Here is a 20,983-nt window from a genome sequence, read left to right on the forward strand (position 1 = left end):
CGGAAACCGATGTCCCCACTGTGGAAGGACGTGTGGATCCAGAATTGGCCTCCACAGTCACTTACGGACTCATTGTTCAAACCGTGTTTATGGAAGACAATCTTACTCAGCTACAAGGGATCACCCAAGAAAGAAGAAGAAAGATCAAACTCACCATAGGACAATGGGAAATCCATCTCCAAAGTGGAATATGACCCAGGCTGAACAAACAAACTGCGAACCAACATGTAAATTAGGGCTGCCATATGCCCAGAATTTCCTGGACAGAGTCTCCATAGAGACTCCATAGTCTTTTATGGACTCACTGTTATGACCATGTTCATGGAAGACAATCTTACTCAGCTACGAGTGATGACCAAGAGAGAGAGATTCCAGTATAAGACTCAAGAACACACCAGCTTTTTCAGCTAAAAATTGAAAGAACTCTGCCTCCATCTTTTCCAACTTGCAGCATTTTGGTCCGTGCCCAGGAAGCCCTTTGTGTGCAAAAGCAACGCCTGACTCTGAGCGGTGGGGGCTGCTTCATTAAGATTAGTGAGCACTCGGAAAGGCTGTCCTAAAACCTGTGACTCAGTCAGAAAACTCAGCTCACCCCACCTGTTCAGTGGGAAAATACAATTCTTCACAGTAACTTGAGCACAATTTTATGGAACCTTAGACCAGTTCATTGGCTCCCAGTACATTTCTGAGCACAGTTCAAAGTGTAGGTGCTGACCTTTAAAGCCCTAAACAGCCTCAGTCCAGTATACCTGAAGGAGCGTCTCCACCCCCATCGTTCAGCCTGGACACTGAGGTCCAGCGCTGAGGGCCTTCTGGCGGTTCCCTCACTGCGAGAAGTGAGGTTACAGGGAACCAGGCAAAGGGCCTTCTTGGTGGTGGCGCCCGCCCTGTGGAATGCCCTCCAGATGTGAAGGAAATAAACAGCTACCTTATCTTTAAAAGACATCTGAATAGAGCCCTGTTTAGGGAAATTTTTAATACTTAATTCTGTATTGTTTTTAACACTTGATTTGGAGCCGCCCAGAGTGGCTGGGGAAACTCAGCCAGATGGGCGGGCTATAAATAATAATAATAATTCAACAATGGAGGCACAGAAGGATAGGCAGATAGATTGAGAGAGTGCCCCTGCTGCATCTGAAGAGTTCTCTTGCTTTGTTGTCTCAGGCTTTGAAAGCCTTTTTTGGAGACAATTCTGCCTGTTGGTCACTAGAGAGCAGCAGCGCTCTTCCTTTCTTTGAATTCTGGTTTAAAAACATGGAATTCCACACAAGCCTTTCAAAGGAATTGCAGTCAGTGCCTTCCTTGCCAAGCCTCCTTCCACACCTTGCAGAGATCCTGTATTATGTGCACTCAGCAGGAACAATTGCTGTCCCCAGTCTGGTGAGTGAATACCTTCCTTATTGTCAGGCACACTTCCAAGAAGGGACTCCAAATTTAAGTGGCACTTCCTTCGCTGTCAGCCTCAGACTGAGCTGGTCAGGGACAATACAAGGAACCACCAGTTTTCTGGGGCCAGAGCCACACCTTTCTCTTCTCAAACACTGCCTACCTAACACCTCTTTTTCCGGTTCTTCTTCTTCTTCTTTGGCGATCCCTCGTAGCTGAGTAAGATTGTCTTCCATAAACACAGTTTTAACAATGAATCCGTAAGTGACTGTGGAGGCCAATTCTGGATCCACACGTCCTTCCACAGTGGGGACTTTGGTTTCCGGGCGGGAGTTTTTCCGGTACCTTGGGCTCAGTGCCTCTGAGCACGTGCAGATTCTCCTTCCCTCTCCCAAATGAAGCTAACCACCATTACGACAAAGTGTTCCTGAGTTTTAGTCAACAGCTTTTTCCTTCATGAGGAAAATGCCTTCTTGTCTGCCAAAGAACTAAAGTGGTACCTCGGTTTTCAAACGTCTCTGTTGACAAACATTTCAGTTTTCGAACGCTGAAATACCGGAAGTAAATGCTTCGGTTTTTGAACACGCCTTGGAAGTCAAAAACATGCCACGCGGCTTCCATATTGAATTTTCTTTATCAAGGCTTCCAAACTGAGTTTTCGGTTTTCGAATGTTTCAGAACTCGATCAGTCTTCCGGAATGGATGATGTTCGAAAACCGAGGTACCACTGTATTTGGGGGCGTCCTGGACTCCAGCTGTGCTCTCGGTCTGGTCTGCCTTTCTGTCTGCAGCAGCCTGGGCTGATTCGTAAGACGGTTGCTGCCCGGCCGGTCCCTGCTTCAGCCTGGCTGGTTAGGAAGTCGAAAACCTCTCCCAAAGGAGCGCCACTGCCTATGCCCTTGCTGCCCGTGAGGGGCGCAGCGCTCCCTGCCCCCCCTGAGGACCCTGAATGGGAAAGGGCAGCTCCTGCAGCCACAGGTGCAGCAAGAAGGGACTGGCAGAAGGAACCTTCCTCTCCTTCGGTGGCTTTTGCATCTTCCAATTCCATCGTGTGTTGGTGAAGCAATACGATTTCCATGCAGCAGTTTCTGCTCTGCAGCTTCCCTTCCCTCCTCTGGCTTTAATGCAGGACGCATGTGTCTGGGGTCCCAGCAGTTCACTCGCTGTCATTGATCTACAACCGTAGAATGGTAGAGTTGGAAGGGATCCCCAGGGGTCATCTAGTCCAACCCCCTGCAAGGCAGGAATCACAGGGGACAGGTGAATGTCTGACAGGTGGCCCTCCAACCAGCAACAGAGAGTCCATCACCTTCTGAGCGAGTCAAACTGCTCTTCATGTCAGAAAGTTCTTCTCGATTTCTTATGTTGGACTGAAGTGAAAAAAGACTTAGAAATCTGGTCAAATTTAAAGCTTTCACTGTTAGGCTGTATTGCTGCGATAAAAATGAATGTATTGCCTAGAATGTTGTTTTTGCTTCAAACATTGCAAATTTTGGACAAAATGGACTGTTTTAAGAAATGGCGGAGAGATATCTCTAGATTTGTCTGGCAGGGCAAGAAGCCTAGAATTAAATTTAAAATACTAACAGATGTATAGGAAAGAGGTGGATTTGCCCTGCCAGACCTTAAACTTTATTATGAATCAGCAGCTTTTTGCTGGTTGAAAGAAAGGCTACTTCTGGAAAACGCAGACATTTTGGATTTAGAAGGTTTTAATAATGTATTTGGATGGCATGCATACTTGTGGTATGATAAGGTCAAAGCACATAAAGCATTTAAAAACCATATTGTCAGGAAAGCATTGTTTAATGTTTGGATAAGATATAAGGACCTATTGGAAAACAAAACTCCAAGGTGGCTGTCACCGATGGAAGCGAAGGCTCAGAAAAAGCTCAATATGGAGGTCAAATGGCCGAAATATTGGGAAATTTTGGAACAAGAGGGAGATAGACTGAAATTGCAGAGTTTGGAGAAATTAAAAAACAAAGTGTGAGACTGGCTTCATTATTATCAGATAATGGAGGCATACAACTTGGACAAGAAAATTGGCTTCCAGATGGAAAAATCAAAATTAGAAACAGAACTTTTAGAACCCAAAACTAAGATTTTGTCAAAGATGTATAACTTGCTGTTGAAATGGAATACTCAGGATGAAACGGTGAAATCTGCTATGATTAAATGGGCACAAGATGTTGGACATAACATTATGATGGCTGACTGGGAACAGTTATGGACCACAGGTATGAAGTTTACAGCATGCAATGCCCTAAGAGAGAATATTATGAAAATGATATACAGGTGGTACATGACCCCAGTCAAGCTTGCAAAAATTTATCATTTGCCCGATAATAAATGTTGGAAATGCAAAGAAACTGAAGGTACATTCTTTCACCTTTGGTGGACGTGCCCAAGGATTAAAGCTTTCTGGGAGGTGATCTATAATGAAATGAAAAAGGTATTTAAATATACCTTCCTGAAGAAACCAGAGGCCTTTCTCCTGGGCATTGTCGGCCAATTGGTGCCAAAGAAGGATAGAACTTTCTTTATGTATGCCACAACAGCAGCATGAATTCTCATTGCAAAGTATTGGAAGACACAAGATCTACCCACCCTGGAAGAATGGCAGATGAAGCTGATGGACTACATGGAATTGGCGGAAATGACTGGCAGAATCCGAGACCAGGGAGAAGAGTCGGTGGAAGAAGATTGGAAGAAATTTAAAGACTATTTACAGAAATATTGTAAAATTAATGAATGTTAGAATGATGTTAGAATGAAATTAAGTGGTTCTAGCAGCAATGTCATAAAGGTGTATGAAAAAATGGCCGGTTAATAGGTGAGAATCTAAAGCTATAAAATATTAAGTTAAAGGACTAAGACAAAAACAAAGAGGGAAAGGAATTGCTGAATTAACCAATTGAACTGGAATACAAAAAAGGAAGGTGAGAGGAGGTCAGGTCAGGGAAATGAAATGTAAGATACGGAAGGATTAATCTGTTTTTAAGTGTTTTTTCTAACTTTTTTTTCTATATTTTGTTTGTTTTTTTCTTTTTTTCCTCTATATTTTCCCTGGTCTCTTTTATTTTTAACTATCTAATTTTTTGTTTCTGAAATTTTAATAAATATCATTAAAACAAAAAAAAGCAAGTTCTTCTTGATTTCTTAAAACTTTACACCGTTTGACTGTAAAAACAAAACATGCCAAACAACTCAAAGCCGTTTATAGAGAAGGTAAAAATAATTATCGACAAAAATATTAACAAGTTTGTGTCCTTACATGACGTCTTCCCCCGCGCTCAAGCAACCACCCGCTCAGAACATAAAAACAACCTGCAGGATCAGGCCAACGGCATCCCGTCCTCACAGTAGCCTGTGAGAAACTAGTAAGCAGGATTCGAGCCCCAGAGCCCTCTGCCCTCCGGAGGGTTCCAGCAACTGGAATTGAGAGGCATTGACTGCAGAGGCAGAGTGTAGCAGACACGGCTAGCGGCCCTCAAGCCCTCTCCTCTGCCATGAATTTGCCCAATCCCCTCTTAAAGCCCTCTGGGTTGGTGGTCACCACTGCCTCCTGTGGCAAGGAGTTCCACAGGTTAAAGAAGGGCTTCATAAAGAAGGGCTTTCTTTTCTTGTTGCAGGAATTGATGTATAGGTTGGGGGGGGTTGCCCCTCCAGCAGATATCATGCACATGCAGCCCACTACCAAAACCAGCACAATCGCTTTTGTGACTTTTGTGATTTGTCCCCACAAAACACTTCATCACAGTTTCTTCCTATCTATTCAAAGGGCCTCTGCTGCACAATACCAAATGTAAGAATTCACTGATCAATGTATCTATGTACTGGCTCACTGGAAAACTTCAGAAATTCATCTAGACATGTGAGCTCAGCTACTCAGCAGCCCCTCTGCCTGAGTGATAATCCCTGGCATCCTGATACCGGAGGGCCAGACAGGTAGCCATTCCAGAAATAACAAACCCAGATGAAGACCAAAGAGTGTGGTGAACTTGGCTGGGAAAGAGAGAAATGTAAATATCTCTTTTGTTCCACTTGGTGGGTGTTTGGTGGAGGGCAAGGGGAACCATGGGGCAGGGTCCAGGATGCTCAGATTCCTGCCACCAGACCTCCCCTTTCATGATGTAACCGTGATGTATGAGTGATGTAGTTGGGGGGGGTGTAACATGGGGATTAGCAGCTAATAAAAGTTTGGTGGCTCTTTTGTTCGGGGCTTCCATCTTGTTCCACCTGGTGGCAGGTGGGAGTCCTGTCGCGACCGTCTTCAATAAAGACCAAGCCTCCTGGCTGCTGTTTTGCTCTGGTATTCCTGGCTGGTCTCCTTGTTTTTTTTGTCCAAGGGAGCCCTCAGATTTCTCCATTAACCTTCTCCATCCTGAATCTTCTCGCATTCAGCTTCGCGGATGTCTCCCTGCTTCAAGGGAGTGGAGAGCTTAGCAGCAACTGCACATGTTCATTCACAGAAGAGAAAAGCAACAAGGCCAGGGCAGCTCAGGACAGGAAGAGGTGACTCATTTCTTATTTTTGCTTTTGCCCCTGGCTCTCTCTCTCTCCCTCTTGCCCTCCTTTTGCTGCCCTTTCCTTTGGCTGTGCAGCTGCAGCCGCTCCTCAGCCGCCTGACTCACCTCTTCTCTCGGGATGACACCTGGGTTTTCTAAAGGGATTTAAAAACACCCAAACAGCTGCTGCGGTTTTGCTCTCACCAAGTGAAACGTGCAGAGCAAATGCAAGCGGGCAGCCTTCCCCAAGCTGGTGCCCTCCGGGGGTTTGGGACTACAATGCCCATCAACCCCAGCCAGCGCAGGTAAATAACACTTAGGCAGATGGGAGTTGTAGTGCACAACGCCAGGTTGGGGGAAGCTGCGTCAGAGTTCCGTGGCGAATTCTTTTTCAGGCCCAAATATAATGGATAAAAGAGTTCTGGAGGTTACTCAGCTGAGCTTAGTGCTCCTGAGACTCTTCCAGCCTCCCTGGGTATCTCTGAATCAAGAAGTCCATTCTGAACGAAGCAAAGAACAAATAGGTAACTTTCCCTTAATAGCGACTTCTGCCCCTGAGAACATTGGCCAGTGTGATACCAATTTAAAAAAAATGAATATTGGAAAATACATGTCATGAGCTGAGCATCTATTCTGGGGAAAGTGCTGGGAAACATTTCTATATCTATATAGCATTACAAAGCATTGGATTTTGCTGAAGAAGGAAACAGCCTGGCTTCTGCAAGGGGAAGCCCTTCCAAACTAGCCTTTCAGAGCTCCTGGAGAATGTCAGTCGCCCAGGGCTGGATTTGGGTTGGAGGAGGCCCTCAGCTCCTGAAGGTAATGGGGCCCTTTATATGTCCAGCTGTCCTTTCTCAACAACAAATGGTCGCTGTTTTTTTGTGTTGAATATATACTACAGTATATGCTAATTTGGGACACGGGGGGGGGGTTGGGTTAAACCACAGAGCCTGGGACTTGCTGGTCAGAAGGTCGGTGGTTCGAATCCCCGTGACGGGGTGAGCTCCCGTTGCTCGGTCCTTGCTCCTGCCAACCTAGCAGTTCGAAAGCACGTCAAAGTGCAAGTAGATAAATAGGTACCACTCCGGCGGGAAGGTAAACGGCGTTTCGGTGTGCTGCTCTGGTTCACCATAAGCGGCTTAGTCATGCTGGCCACATGACCCAGAAGCTGTACACCGGCTCCCTCGGCCAGTAAAGCGAGATGAGCGCCGCAACCCGAGTCGGCCACGACTGGACCTAATGGTCAGGGGTCCCTTTACCCTTTTTTATATGCTAATTTATGGACCTAATAGGTATCTCAAGCCATTTGCACATAACAAAATATGTATTTTATCAAAGTAATTGTGATATTTTAGTGAGCAGGCTAGCAGGCAGGGCCCATGACTTACATCATGGGAGCCTGCACAAAACAAAACACTGTTGCTGGATGTAGGTTTTATTTTATTTGTTTTTTATCTTATATTTTGGAAATGGACATCCAGGTGTGTTTTTTTTCCTTTATTTTTTTTTGGGGGCCCCCGAGAGAGTGGGGCCTTAAGCTAGAGCTTGTTGAGCTTCTACGTCAATCCAGCACTGCGAGTATCTCCCTGGCGGGAGTGGACCCTCCAGTCCCAGGAGCAGCCCACCTCCCCGTCCAGCTCCGGGGCCGCCGCCTGCCCAGGATGCTGCTCTCCCGGCCGGGCCTCGCCTGCTCCCTCTCCGGGCGGCGGGGCTGGACTGGATGGCCTCGGAGGATCCCTCTCGGCCGGCCGCCCGGCTCCCGCCCCTCCGGCTCCCGCCGCCCAATCAGACGCGCGCTCCTCCCTCCGCGTCCCCGCCCACCGCGCTGTCATCACAGACCTGCACGTGGAGGGGGCGGGGCCGCCGCAGGAGCTGCGCCCCGCCATTGGCCGCCGGGCGCCGAGGTCTCCAATGAGCGCGGGCGGGGGGCGGGGCCGGGCGGCGGGGCCCGGAAGCTGCTGCTCCTGCGGGGAAGCGAGCGGGAGGCGACCGCGGAGCCGGATCTGCGCCCCCCCGGCAGGGAGACAAGGTGGGCCAGGCAGATCCCGGGGCGGGGCGGGGTGAATTGCCCCGGAGCAAGCCGGGAGGGGGAGGGGGAGGAGCAGGATTCATGGGGCGGGGGGCTGGCTTTTTTGGGGGGGGTCAGAGGCATCCCCTGCAGCCTTGGGGGGATTCCCTTGGGGGCTGCGCAGGAGAGCTTCTCGAGGCTTTAAGGGCGTGGTTTTTTGGGGGGTCCATAGCACTTGCCCCCCTAAGATTGCCTTGTGTCGCGACCCTTTTTCTTCTTCTCCCCCCCCCACCAAAAATAAATAAATGGGAAGGTGGGGGGGCTTGCAAGGGACCCCCCAAAGTGGAACTGGGTTGGGGTGTCAGCCCCTAGAGAAGAAAGGGAAGGCGGTATTTTTTGGGGGGGGTCTTGAGCCTGTGCCCTCCCCCAAAAAGCCGAGGGGCTGCTTTGCATCAAAGCCCTCTGCGTGAATTCGGTGTTTTATTCTTTTCTCTCTCCCCCCCCCCCCTTCTTTGCTTTGTTCCTCCTTCTGAAAGGTTTGCTGCCGGCCTGGTTGCCAGAGACGGGAGGCCTGCAGGTAAGAACCGGATCTGACTTGACTGCTGCTGCTGCTGCTGCTGAGCTCTTTTCTGCCTCTGCTCATGGGGCAATGGGGCTCTTTCTTGCAAAGGATCCCTTTCCCCCCCGCTCTGCTCAAGAGCCGTGGAAACCTTTGCACATTTTTCTTCTGGGTGGGGGTGAGGGGTTTTCCTTACTTGTTCATTTTACTGCATTTCTGTCTCACCTTTCCTCAAGGGTCTCAGGGTGGTATACGTGCTTTTCTTGTTGATATGGGGTCGTAGAATTGTAGAGGGTCATCCATTCCAACCCCCTGCATTGCAGTCAGTGGCGTAGCGTGGGTTGTCAGCACCCGGGGCAAGGCAAGTAATTTGCGCCCTCTAACCCGTGCATTTGCGTCCCCTAACCCTAACCCCCAGATGTTGCGCCCGGTGCGGCCGGCCCCCCTGCACCCCTCACGCTACGCCACTGATTGCAGTGCCTTTTGCCCAAAAGTGTGACTTGAACCCGTGTCCCTGAGATTAAGAGTCCCATGTTGCGCAAGAGTTCCAGCCACATTGTTCCCTGGGCTCAGGCACCTTCTTCTTTTTCTAGGCAACCCCAAACCTTCCATTTTATGGCTGTGATTCTTGCTTTCTCATTAAGGAAAAATGGGCCTTGTTTCTGAGCATAGTTGGAATCCCCCAGAAATATCGCTGCTCAGATGCTTCCAGGGAGAACTGGAAGCTTGGTTGCTCTGTTGTGTGTGCACTTTTAAAAAGCTGAATTAAAGCAATGGCTGAGCTTTATGGATTTTGCACCTGTATCTCTTCACCCTGTCTCAATGTGCCTGAATTTGGGGTCTTTTTTTCCCACTCTGTGCTGCAATCCCCTGCAAGGAAGTCCAGCTGAACTTAGTGGACTTACTTCTGAGTAAGTGTTCATAGGCATCTTCAGGATTTTGTTCGGATGAATATGCCACTCTCCGCCCCAAAAGGTGCCTAAAGCGGCTCATAGCGTTATAAAGAGACACAGACAAGCATTAGAACTAGTAAAATACAATAAATTGGAAAGAAAAATAGAGCCAGCTTCGCTGCTGTTGCTACCAAGAGCTTTCAGGGAGCGCTGAGAACATTTGAGAACACCATTAAAGACGTCTCCTTGTTTGTAGACTTCCTCCTTTCCCCCTTTCCCAATCTGGCTGAATTCTGGGCAGGTTACTCCCCACCTCCAGTTCCCAGAATGTCTGTGGCGAGGAGGGTGGGGGTGTCTGCGCTCTGGGTTTCCTTTCATAACCACAACTTCTGCCCTGTTCCCCGGCCCTTGCCTGGCAGCCTCTGGCTTCCCCATCGCTCTCTGCCTTCAGAGCTGTGACGACTTCCTGTCATTTGTGCTACCAGTCTGCCAGCCAGGTGCTGTGCTGGGCAACAGGAGGGCAAGTCAGCTGCCCATGCCAGGACAGAGCTGCCTTATTAAGACAGACAAAATGAGCAGCTAGGGGGAAGGTTGCAGTGGCGGTGGGAAAAGAGGGCCTAGAAGAGGGAGGCGTCCTGACCAGGCTGTTTTGAGTGCATGGCGGTTGGCACCCGCGAGAGGAGACCACTAAGGACAGTGTGCACAGAGAGTGGGGCGCAGGATCCCTGGGTGATTATACACATCTTGTGGGGAGGAGTGGAATGCTTTCGGAGGTTGCCACTTGCAGAGAGAGACGCCTGAGCTTTGGGGTTTTGACCCCTTCTTGGCACTGGAAGAATGCCCTGTGCCCAAATTGGGGCTTCCTTTTCGTGCCATATTGCACCTTGAGCTTTCCATTCTTTCCCTGATAATTGTGTTGGCCTGCTGTGTGCAGGACCCATCATTTGGCCCAGGACTGGACTTTGGTAATATTTGGTGAGTGAGGCTGGCATTTGGCGCCCCCGAATGGATCTTCTCAGTTATGGATCTTCTCAATTTAGCAGGCCCTCAGCTTGGCATCCTGTGCAGGGGAACCGCCCACACCGTCCTAAATCTGGGGCTACTTGGTCCCTCCCTGAAGTCTCATGTTGGTGGCAGCAGCTGCTTCCTGTCAGTTCTTCTCTGACCTGCCTGGGCTTGTGCCCCTGGTTAATCCAGAATAACTCCATGGCATCCAGAGCGAGGTGGGGAGACACGCTGGAGGTGACCCCTCTCACGTCTCCTGCCTTGCTCATTTAGCCACGCTCTCCCTTTGTTGCCGCAGCCAGTCCTCTGACCTGTGCCTAGGATCATGGGGCGCTCGAGTTGGAAGGGACCCCGAGGGTCATCCAGTCCAACCCCCTGCAGTGCAGGAATCTCCTCTGCGCACATTGCAGCACATGTGTGCCTCCGATTCACCGTTGGCGGGGGGGCAGGGGGAGGACCCTCCCTGAAGAACTTAGAAGCAGGTTGTGTTGCGAAAGCTCCATGGGGCAGCATTGTGCGAATTTATAATAGCGAAATAAAATTGACACGTTTGCTTTGGATTGCTTTGCTCTGTTATCGCCAGGCAGGGCTGGGAATGTCTCCTGCCTGAAACCTTGAAGAGTCGCAGTTGCCACTCAGTGTAGGCAATCCTGAGCTCAGTGGAACAATGGTCTGATTTGGTAGGAGGTCATTCCCATGTCCCGAAACCCTCTCTCCATATTTTTGCCTGGGGCTTCTGAAATGGGCTGAGGCTGGAGCCCTGGGGAGACGCTCTTGTGTGTGGGTGTTTGTGTGGGTGTGGGGGGGTGTTCATATATGTCAAGCAGCCATCAATACGGCCTTTGTCCTGTCTTGGATGCCCATGCTTGGTGCATGGTCTTATCAACCCTGCATGTTGCCATCAGCTTATGTTTGCTTGTGATGTGTAGGGTGGATTTATAAGTGTGTTTTATTCTCCTTACCATGTTGTAGGAATCAATTTTTCCAAAATAATTTTACTTAGTTGACTTGGACAGATTTAGGGGATTTGCCCCCACCACTTGGGGGGTAGGGAAATGCAATGACTCGTGAGCCTGTAATGCTTCTGAATACAAATCGATTTATTTTATTTATTTCATAAAATTTATATGCTGCTTAACTGTAAGGAAAAATAACCCCTCAAAGCAATTTGCAAAAAGAATTAAACAATAAAAAATATCAATTAAAAGCCGCCATTTAAAACAGCCAAAGAGCAGTGAAAAGGAAAGATAAACTACAAACAGACTGTAGATTTTTGGGTGGGCTTGCTTAAACAAAAACCTCTTTAGCAGCTGCCAAAAAGAGTTCTGTGAAGGCGCTTGAATGATGCCACTAGGCAGGGAGTTCCCCAGGACGGGTGCTGCTACGCTAAAAGGTGGATTTCTCACAGATGCAAAATGGGTGCCGTGTGGCACATAGAGCAGTGCCCGTCTGCGGATGAGAGCGGTTGCGTGGGCATCTAGGCTGCAGAGCGCAGGAGCGAAGGCTGCCTTGTGCCTGGGTCCTGCTCGCGGGTGTCGTGGAAGAGCATCCTATTGGCCACTGTAAAAATAAAAGGCGGCTGAACTAACTGGGCCACTGGCCTCATCCAGGAAGCTGATATTACATTCTTAGCTGGGGGAGCAGCAGGACGAGTAGTTTTTGCTGAATCATGCAGACATACCAGCAAGGACCCCGCCAACATTTAAACACATTTGCCTCTTTCTCCACACCCTCTCCATAAAATTTAAATAAATATTTGGAGCATTTCCCCCTGTGCTTTGGGCGCCTAGGGTGGTTCTGCGGAAGTGGCTGAATCCTGCACTCCTGGCTGCAAGCTGCGCCTCTGGCGGCTCCTGTGAATGCTGGACAGCCGGTGTCTAACTTGGATGGAGCCTCCCTCCCCAGTCTCCCAGTTGGATCCCAAGGGGAGCTGGTCCCCTCCTGAAGAGCTGGAGCCCCGAGTGGCCAGGGGCGTCCTGTGTGCCGGGTGAAGGCCCAGTCCCTCTTGCAGGAGAGCCAGCTTTGGGATCTGGGCCAAATTCCAGCCGGGGCAATTTAATCCTCCGCCTCCTCCTCCTCTGACCTTGCTTGCATGAGAGATTCCACAGCCCCTTGCTTCCTGCCCTCAGGGGTTGAGGAGGTGAAGCCACAACACCTCCCCCAGTTGGAGGGCAGTGGGGCTTGTCCTGCTCTTAGGGTGCCCCTGTTTCTAGATTCCAGAATTGGTCCTGCCTGCTCTGGGTGTGGCCACTGATGCTCAGTCTGGCTTGGTGTGCCCCAGTTGCACAACAGGTGCCCGGGGAGGGTGGCAGTGGTGGTGCCCAGGACTGGGCAGCGTGAGGCCTGGGGAGCAAGCGAGCAGGCGAGGGATGTGCCGCCCGGTGGGTGGGAATGGCCTTTGGACTGCAGCTCCTCCGCATGGGATTCCCGGCCCAAAAGGGACCACCTAAAAATAACCGCTGCTGTCTCCTTCGGTCTCCCAGCGCGTGAGCGATGGGGCTGTCCTGGAGGGGGGGGCAGCAGGCGGTAACGTGAGCTGCCAACATTACGCAGCCTTTATCTGCCATATTATGTCTCAGCTCCGGGTGGCCAGAGCGGATCCTCTGCTGGGGGGAGGGTGGTGTGGTCTTGAGGGCCAGGAAGGAGACTGGAGAGGGCTACTCTTGGGCTTGGATCCTGCTCGCTGGTTTCCCAGAAGAGGCGTCTGGTTGTCCCCCCCCCCACCTGAGAACAAGAGGCTGGACTAGATGGGCCCCCTTTGGCCTGACCCAGCAGGTTTCTCTTGTGTTCTTGCGCACTGATAAGGAGCAGACCTTTTGGAGCCAGTATGGTGTCCAGGGGACTGCGGGTGGCGCTGTGGGTCAAACCACAGAGCCTAGGACTTGCTGATCAGAAGGTCGGAGGTTCAAATCCCCGCGATGGGGTGAGCTCCCATTGCTCAGTCCCTGCTCCTGCCAACCTAGCAGTTCGAAAGCACGTCAAAGTGCAAGTAGATAAATAGGTACCGCTCCGGTGGGAAGGTAAAGGGCATTTCCGTGCGCTGCTCTGGTTCGCCAGAAGCGGCTTAGTCATGCTGGGCACATGACCCGTAAGTTGTCTGTGGACAAACGCTGGCTCCCTCAGCCAATAAAGCGAGACGAGTGCCGCAACCCCAGAGTCGGCCACGGCCGGACCTAATGGTCAGGGGTCCCTTTACCTTTACGGTGTCCAGGGGAAGGAGCTGCGTCTCTCCAAGGTGGTCCCAAGCAGGGCATGAGGGTGGTGGTCTTGTGCCAAGGACCCAGTCTGCATTGGCTGGCAACTCTTTGGGCTTCTTTCTGCTCCCCCTCCCAGCAGAGAGGAGCCCTGGGGGGCCGGACACAAGGGTTGCATCCTTAGAGTTGGGTAACCGTGTGCCTTGGTGTCTCCGTTGTGGCACAGTGGGGTCAGAAGAGGGTGGGCGCTGTATACCACCTCCAGTATCAGTATGGGGTGGGGTAGTACATGCCTCTGAATAATGCTGATCTGCTTGGCCCCTGTGCGAACAGGGGGCTGCACTCGATGGGCCCCCTTTGGCCTGACGCAGCAGCCAGTCTTCCTAGGTTTGGTTTTGCTTCTTAAATGATTGATCTACTGATTGATTGATAAATTGGCCTTTCCTCCCAAAGGAGGCCAGGGATTAAGAGGGTTCCATCCACCTCCCGTTGGGTCACAGAGACTATCTCAGCGGCAGACAGAGTGCCCCTCGCCCAGGCCTGCCCACACTATGTGGCAGAGCCTCTCCAGGTGCTCCAGCAGAGAAGGGCCTGCTCCTCACCTGCTGCCTGTTCCTTTTAACAGTCAGGAGATGCTGCCAAGAAACCTTGCGCAAGCCGGCCGTTTGGTGCAGTTGACTAAATGGGCAGCCCTAAAAGTGGGGAGGCGACACCAAGCAGAGTTCACTCTGGAATGCCTTCTGAGCCCCAGGCCTTGGCCCCTGAGCATGTGGCGAGTTCCTTTCCTTGGCCACTGCCCAGTCTCTCCTGGCAATTCTTTCAGGCAGCCCACTCTCCCTGCTTGGATCTCACCCTCTCTGCACTGGGGGACAAAGCAGAGGGAGGGGGAGCGGAGCCCGCCCAGGCCACTGAGGCACGTGATGGAGGGGAGAGTCACCATGGCAACCCTTGCAGGGGCTGCTGGAGGAGAGCTGGGCTGTGGAAGGAGCTGCCAGTGTCAGAAGTGGGGTGATTGTGGCAGGGCAGCCTGTCTCGCCCACTCCCAGCAGGACCCCCAGATCAGCTGCCGCCCCCCCTCCTAGGATGTTCCTGGAGGGGGCAAGGGCTCTTCATCCACCCCCCTCTTCCCTGCCCAGGCCTCGCTCAAGGTTTCCATGGAGGGGATCAGTCTCCCCAGACCTAGCGAGCACACCTAGACCCACGGTCATCTCCTCCATACGGCCCTGATCCGGGTGCCCCTCTGCCAGCCTTTCTCCTCTGCTGCTGGGTCCTGGCACCTTGGCTAGTAAGGGAAGCAGGCACAGAAATGGGGTCCTGGCTGGAGGTTCAGAACAACACAAAGCTTTTGTCAGGACACTGGTTCCCCTAGTTCAGTGCTGCCCACTCTGACTGGCAGCCCCTCTCTAGGGGCTCCTGCAGGGGGTCTGCCCCTCCCTCCCTACCTGGAAATGTCATGGGGGTTGGGATGGGGAGAGTTGAAGCTGGGACCTTTTGTTCACGTTTTATTATTGACTTGTTCCATTTATCTCCCACCATCTCATTCTGCTCTCCCCCTCCTCATTTAACCCCCAACAACCACCCTGTGAGGCAGGTTAGGCAGAGAGCGCCAGTGGCTGGCCCAAGTGAGCCTCATGGCCCAGTGGGGATTTGAACCCTGGTTCCCCACATCCTAGTCCTCCGCACTAATCACTGCACTCCTGATGGGAGTTGTGGTCCTGAACACCAGCTTGGCAAAGGCTGCCAAATGGGCATGGAACCTCCTTGGGAAGGGAGCCTGCGCTGCTTTTGCACTGCCCTCTGCTGAGTGGTAGTTCTGCCTGTGTTCTGCTAATGATTAAATGGAACTGGAAATGAAAATTGTATCAGTAACAAGAAGACAGCAAGGCACCTATAAAGGACAATGGCCAGCCAGGCTTATCTGGCATTAAAACACAGGTTGCCCCTTGTGGAATGACGCCTCTTCCACTGAAGTCAGCCTGGAGGCTCATGTAGCTGGGTGTTGCCTGCACGGACTGGCAGCAGCTCTCCAGGAAGGAGGACGAGCCTCCCTTGGGTAGGCCAGGCGAGGCCGCTGGGAACTGAACTTGCACCTGCGCTGCAGCTCTCCGCTTGGATCCAGGCTCCCCAGACACACTCTCCTGCCAAGTTAAAAGGCACAGGGGTGGTACTCCAATGAAGCTTTACTCAGAGTAGAACCAACTGGAATTAATCTTAGACTTGGGGAGTTGGAAGGGACCTTAAGGGTCATCTAGCCCCACCTGCTGCAGTGCAGGAATCTTTTGCCCAACGTGGAGCACGAGCCCATGACGTTAAGAGGACCACCCTCTACCAACAGCTATCCATTGATTTCAATGGGTCTCCTCTGCGTAAAACTCCGTCGACTGCCGCCCACGTTTCTGAGGTTGCCCCAGAAGCGCGAGAAGAGCCGACCTTTCAGAGGGCGCGGAAGGGCGCAGAAAACACCTTGCCCAAAACGCACCTCCCACCCCCCTCCCCGCCCTGGAAAGCGGCCAACCTGGCAGGGCGGCCCTTTGGAAATCTTGGCTAGCATGGGGTTACCCCCCCCCCGCAATGGATCCTCTCCGCGTTGCGCCTGGTGCGCTGCGCCCCGAGGGAGCGCGTCTCCTGCGGCGGAGCAGCGCCGCGCTCCTTCCCTGCCGCCTCGGCGCGGGGATCCCTCGGCCGCCGCCGCCGCCACGTCTCCTTCCTCGGCCGGGATCTCCCCGCCGGGCGGCGCCCCTGCGCCCCGAAGCTGCGCCCGGCGGAGGGAGGGCGGCGCGGAGTGGCTGGTGCGCCCGGCTGTTGCGCATCGCCAGGGATTGCGCGCGGCGGGGCTGCGCGGACGGGGGTGGGGGGGGCGGTTTGGGGGTGGGGGGTGTCAGAGGGGGCGGGGCTTTGGTCCCGGGGAGGGCGGGGCCGGGCTGAGGGGCAGGCGGGCCGTCCAATGGCGCGGCGGGGGCGGGGCGCGGCGGAGCAGCTGGTAGGAAATGGAGCCCGGCGGTGAGTCAGGCGGGAGGCCGGCGGCCGGGGGCTCCGGGGTGGTCGTCTCCCCTTGCAGGGGGGCTGCTGCTGCTGCTGCCCCAGGCCGGGACCCGAAGGGGGCTGCCAGGTGAGCGCAGGCCGCCCGCCCCCCCCCAGGGGCTTCTCCCCCAAGGGGGATCCTGGGAAGACGCCCCCCAGCAGGGACGCAGCCTTTGTATCCGCGGAGGGAGGGCGGGGAGGGGGCTTCTCAGGGCTGCCTTCGTGGGGGGGGGGCTCCCTCTCCTCCCCCGACGAGCGTCGACATGGCACCGGGGGGGGGGCGCGCTGTCCTTTGTATGGCTCCGTGTCACTGCATCCCCCCCACTTGCATGGCTCTGTGTCGGGGGGGGGGGGCTACCGGAGCCGCCTCCTTAGATGGGGAAAAAGGCCCCGGGGCTGCCACAGATCTGGCAGGGTTTTTGGGGAGGGGGCGAGATTGGGGGCTTTGAGCTGGACTTGCAGACTGTTGCTTCACCACCACCGATGGGAAGGGCTGCAGTCGCGCCTCGGTCGTTTTAGGGGGGAGGTTGAGGGGGGCTGTAAAAGGACAGTACCCCCCCATAAGGGTTAGTGCAGTGGGGGCTCTGGAAGGAGGCTGTGCCGCAGCTATTATTAGTAATAGTTATTATTATTTATTAAATTTGTATGCTACCCTATACCCATAGATCTCAGGACAGTGTTCCCCCCTCCTGTGGCTACCCCATTGAGACTCCTGATTTGGGGGGCAGGCACCCCTTTTGTCTCCAATCTCCTGCTCTCTGCCCCCCCCTCCGCCTGCCAAGGTTGCAGAACCGGGTCTGGCAGGGGGCGGCTCTGCTCTCAGGTCCTGTGCCGGTTTCGGGTTGGCACAGCCTCTGCCCAGGTGTGACCCAGTCCTGCCCATTCCCTCCTGGATGGGATGAGACAAGTGTTTGCTCACAAGCCAGGTGCCAGCGCCAGCTTCCCAAAAGCAGCCACTCAGATGTGACTCATTGCTCCAGGTTCCTGAGCTTTCTCAGCCCCCTTTGTTGCCAGGGTGGGTGGGGTTGGGGGGCAGCTGTGCTTGTGGCCTGGTGTTGGGTTTTTTGGTCCCAGGGTCTGCCTGGGCTGGCAGTGGCAGCATATGTTGGTGCGGGGCCTTTACCCAGTGGCAGAAGCAGGAAGGTCTCCGCCCCCAAAGAACTTACATTCTGAAATACCAGGAAATGGGGAGGGCTGAATGGGAGCAAGGCAGTTTCAGGGGCTTGGGCTTCAGAGGGGACCATGAGGGTCATAGAATCAAGGGAAGCCACAGGCTTTCTGGGCTTTAAGGATTGCTCGGCATCATCCTGTGTCAGCTGAGCTGCTTCCTTCCTTTTCGTTCCCCTCCCCTTTTTGATCTCATTTTGCAGGCTCTCTGGGGCTGGGACCTTTTCCATGTTGTTTCTTTTATAGTGCTGTGCTGCAAGAGGTCCAGAGGGCAGGGACATGAGGAGGGGTCTTTTCTGTGGTGGCTCCCCGTTTGTGCAATGCTCTGCCCGGGGAGCCTTGCCTGGCACCTTCCTTACATATCTTTAGGCTCCAGGCGAAAACGCTTCTCTATAACCGGGCCTTTGGATGTTTATCATTCTGTGACAGCAGCATAAATTTAGGGTGCAGCTGGTTGGGGGGTGTTTGCTAAGGAAGCTTGTGGTGCATAGCATTGTGGCCAGGCAGGGGCAGGGAGATTTCTTTCCTCTGCCAAGCCCTAGAGTGGCTTCCTGGCCTCTTGGGCCTCCGTGCAACCCTGGCAAAGGTCTGGGCTGGAGCTCTCAGCTGGGAATGCCTCTGGCTTGCCTGGGACTGCCTCTCCTCTTGCCCCCTTTCAACCCCCAGGCTCCTCGTTGCCCTCCTCCTCCTCCTCCCTGCTCCCCAGCTGGGCTGCCCAGAGGAGGGCGTGGGGCCTGCGTGGCAGGTGAGGCTGCCAGGGGGCATCTGAAGCAGCTGAGCTGGTAGGGCAAGCAGGCAGGCTTCCTTTGCGCCAGCTGGAAGGTGCCCTTATCGTCCAGCCTTGCCCTCGCGTCTGGCGGGGCTCCAGGCCTCGGGGCCAGCTGCTTCAGCAGCACCGCCTCCCTTCCACCCCTGGAGCTGGTTCTGGAAGCTGTGGCAGGGCCCTTGCTGGCTGGATGCCACAGAGAAGCTGTGGCATTTCTGGTGGCAGCCCAGCACTAGGTGAGTCAGCCGGGAGAGAGGCGTCCTCTGGGGCTGACGCGGGCAGCTCTTGAGTCAGCAAGGAGGCCCAGCTGAGAAGTGGAGACAGGAAGCTGCTTCACCGCCGTGGTTCCCCTCGCCCCGACTTCTCCCTCGGCCTGCAGGCGGTGGGATCTCATGACCGCACTCCCCTCTGGCAGTGATCATGGGGGGGGGGGGGTGTACTACAAACAGGCGTAATTTTATTTGCACGCCGCCTTTCCACATTTCAAGCCATGTTCAAGGCGGCTTCCAGCATGAGAAAAATGCAGAACTGCTAAAGTAGTCAGGAACAGTGAAAAAACATTTTAAAAAATGCACAGCCAGAGTGAGCAGTTTCCACATAATTCACAAGAAGAACTAAAATAAATATACGAAAAAACAACAACACACCACCCAGCAACAGCAGCAACAACAACCCTCCCCCAACAACAAACCCCAAATAACTCCCCAGCCTAAGAGTCTGCTCAGCAGCTTTCGTAGTTGGAGTCAGTCCAGGCCCTGCGCTTCCAGGCAGCGTTAGAAGCTCAGATCTATGAGCCAGGCGCCAAATGACTTCTTAAACCAGGGTTACAGTCACCAAAACGGAATGCCTAGTTTTCTATTTTGGGGACAGACGGCTCGAAAGTTGTGTTTTTCAATGTGGCTTTTGGGTTCCTGACATTCATTCTGATTCTGCAGATAAAATATAGCAGATGGAATTGCACAGGATGTGTTGCTAGTGGGTGAGAACAGTCAAGATTCAAGGATCTCCAGGGATGCACCTCCAGATGGGGGAGACGGCAGGTGCCAAACTGGCCCCCGGGCACTTTCACCACAAGAGGCCGATAGCCAGATGCAAAATGCACATGGCGCCTGGCACATTTGAAAGTTGCTTCCAGGCTAGGTGGAAAGAGCCCTGCAAGGCAGAGAGCAGGTGTTCCAGGGCTCACAGCAGAGCCGCTCTCTGGCCTCGTCCGCAGCCTCAGCTCCTGCAGCTGGAGTCAGTCAGGCCCCACCCTGGACCAGGCCCAAGGGGGCTCCCCTAGTCCAGCTGCCTGTTCCCACAGTGACCAAGCAGGGGCCCCCATGGGGAGCCCCTGTTGCAACAGCAACTCTCTGCTACTGTGTTTTCCAGAAACTCAGATTCGGAGGCATGAAGGCAGAGCAGAGCAAATCGTCTTCCCATAGCCCTCTTCCTCCGTGCCTTTGTCTGGTCCTTTTCAAAGGCCACACTTTAACTCTGCGCTGAGTTCCACAGTTTATCTATACTCTACATGAAGAAGAAGAACGTTCTGTTCTCTGCCCTGCATCTTCCAACACACAGCTTCCCAGGGTGCCCATGAGAGAAGCTTTTCCCTGTCCACCTTCCCAGGAAAGGCTTGGGAGCTTCGTAGGGGCAGCTGCCTTCTCAGCAATCAGCACAGCGTGTCAATGGGGTCCAAAGGTTTCTGCAGCCGCTGTGCCTTTCTGTATTTTGTTATGGAGCTCAGAGTTCCTCTCTGAATCCAGAGTGATCAAGCGCTTCCCCTTTGTTCAGTTGATATATTTATTTTATTTATAAAAATATTTATTGGTTCAAAATTGGGAAAGGAGTACGACAAGGCTGTATATTGTCCCCCTGCTTATTTAACTTATATGCAGAATTCATCATGCGAAAGGCTGGGCTGGATGGATCCCTAGCCGGAATTAAGATTGCCAGAAGAAATATCAACAACCTCAGATATGCAGCTGACACAACCTTGATGGCAGAAAGTGAGGAGGAATTAAAGAACCTTTGAATGAGGGTGAAAGAGGAGAGTGCAAAATATGGTCTGAAGCTCAACATCAAAAAAACAAAGATCAGGGCCACTGGTCCCATCACATCCTGGCAAATAGAAGGGGAAGAAATGGAGGCAGTGAGAGATTTTACTTTCTTGGGCTCCATGATCACTGCAGATGGTGACAGCAGTCACAAAATTAAAAGACTCCTGCTCCTTGGGAGAAAGGCAATGACAAACCTAGACAGGATCATTAAAAGCAGAGATATCACCTTGCCAACAAAGGTCCATATAGTTAAAGCTATGGTTTTCCCAGTAGTGATGTATGGAAGTGAGAGCTGGACCATAAAGGAGGCTGATCGCCGAAGAATCAGTGCTTTTGAATTCTGGTGCTGGAGGAGACTCTTGAGAGTCCCATGGACTGCAAGAAGATCCAACCTCTCCATTCTGAAGGAGCCCTGAGTGCTCACTGGAAGGACA

At 52.9% G+C, this 20,983-nt stretch overlaps 1 protein-coding gene across 1 annotated transcript in view; it reads left to right on the top strand.

Moving 5' to 3' along the window:
- The first annotated feature begins 8,406 nt into the window (after positions 1-8,406).
- The window catches only part of ATOSB (atos homolog B), a 31,739-nt gene continuing 19,162 nt past the window's right edge, over positions 8,407-20,983 (top strand). Inside the window, exon 1 of the mRNA XM_082242003.1 lies at positions 8,407-8,482. The gene's annotated coding sequence lies outside the window, so the exon portion shown is untranslated. The remainder of the gene's footprint in view (positions 8,483-20,983) is intronic.

The sequence above is a fragment of the Podarcis vaucheri genome, assembly GCF_965113315.1.
Source record: "Podarcis vaucheri genome assembly, chromosome: 11".
NCBI classification, from domain to species: Eukaryota; Metazoa; Chordata; class Lepidosauria; order Squamata; family Lacertidae; genus Podarcis; species Podarcis vaucheri.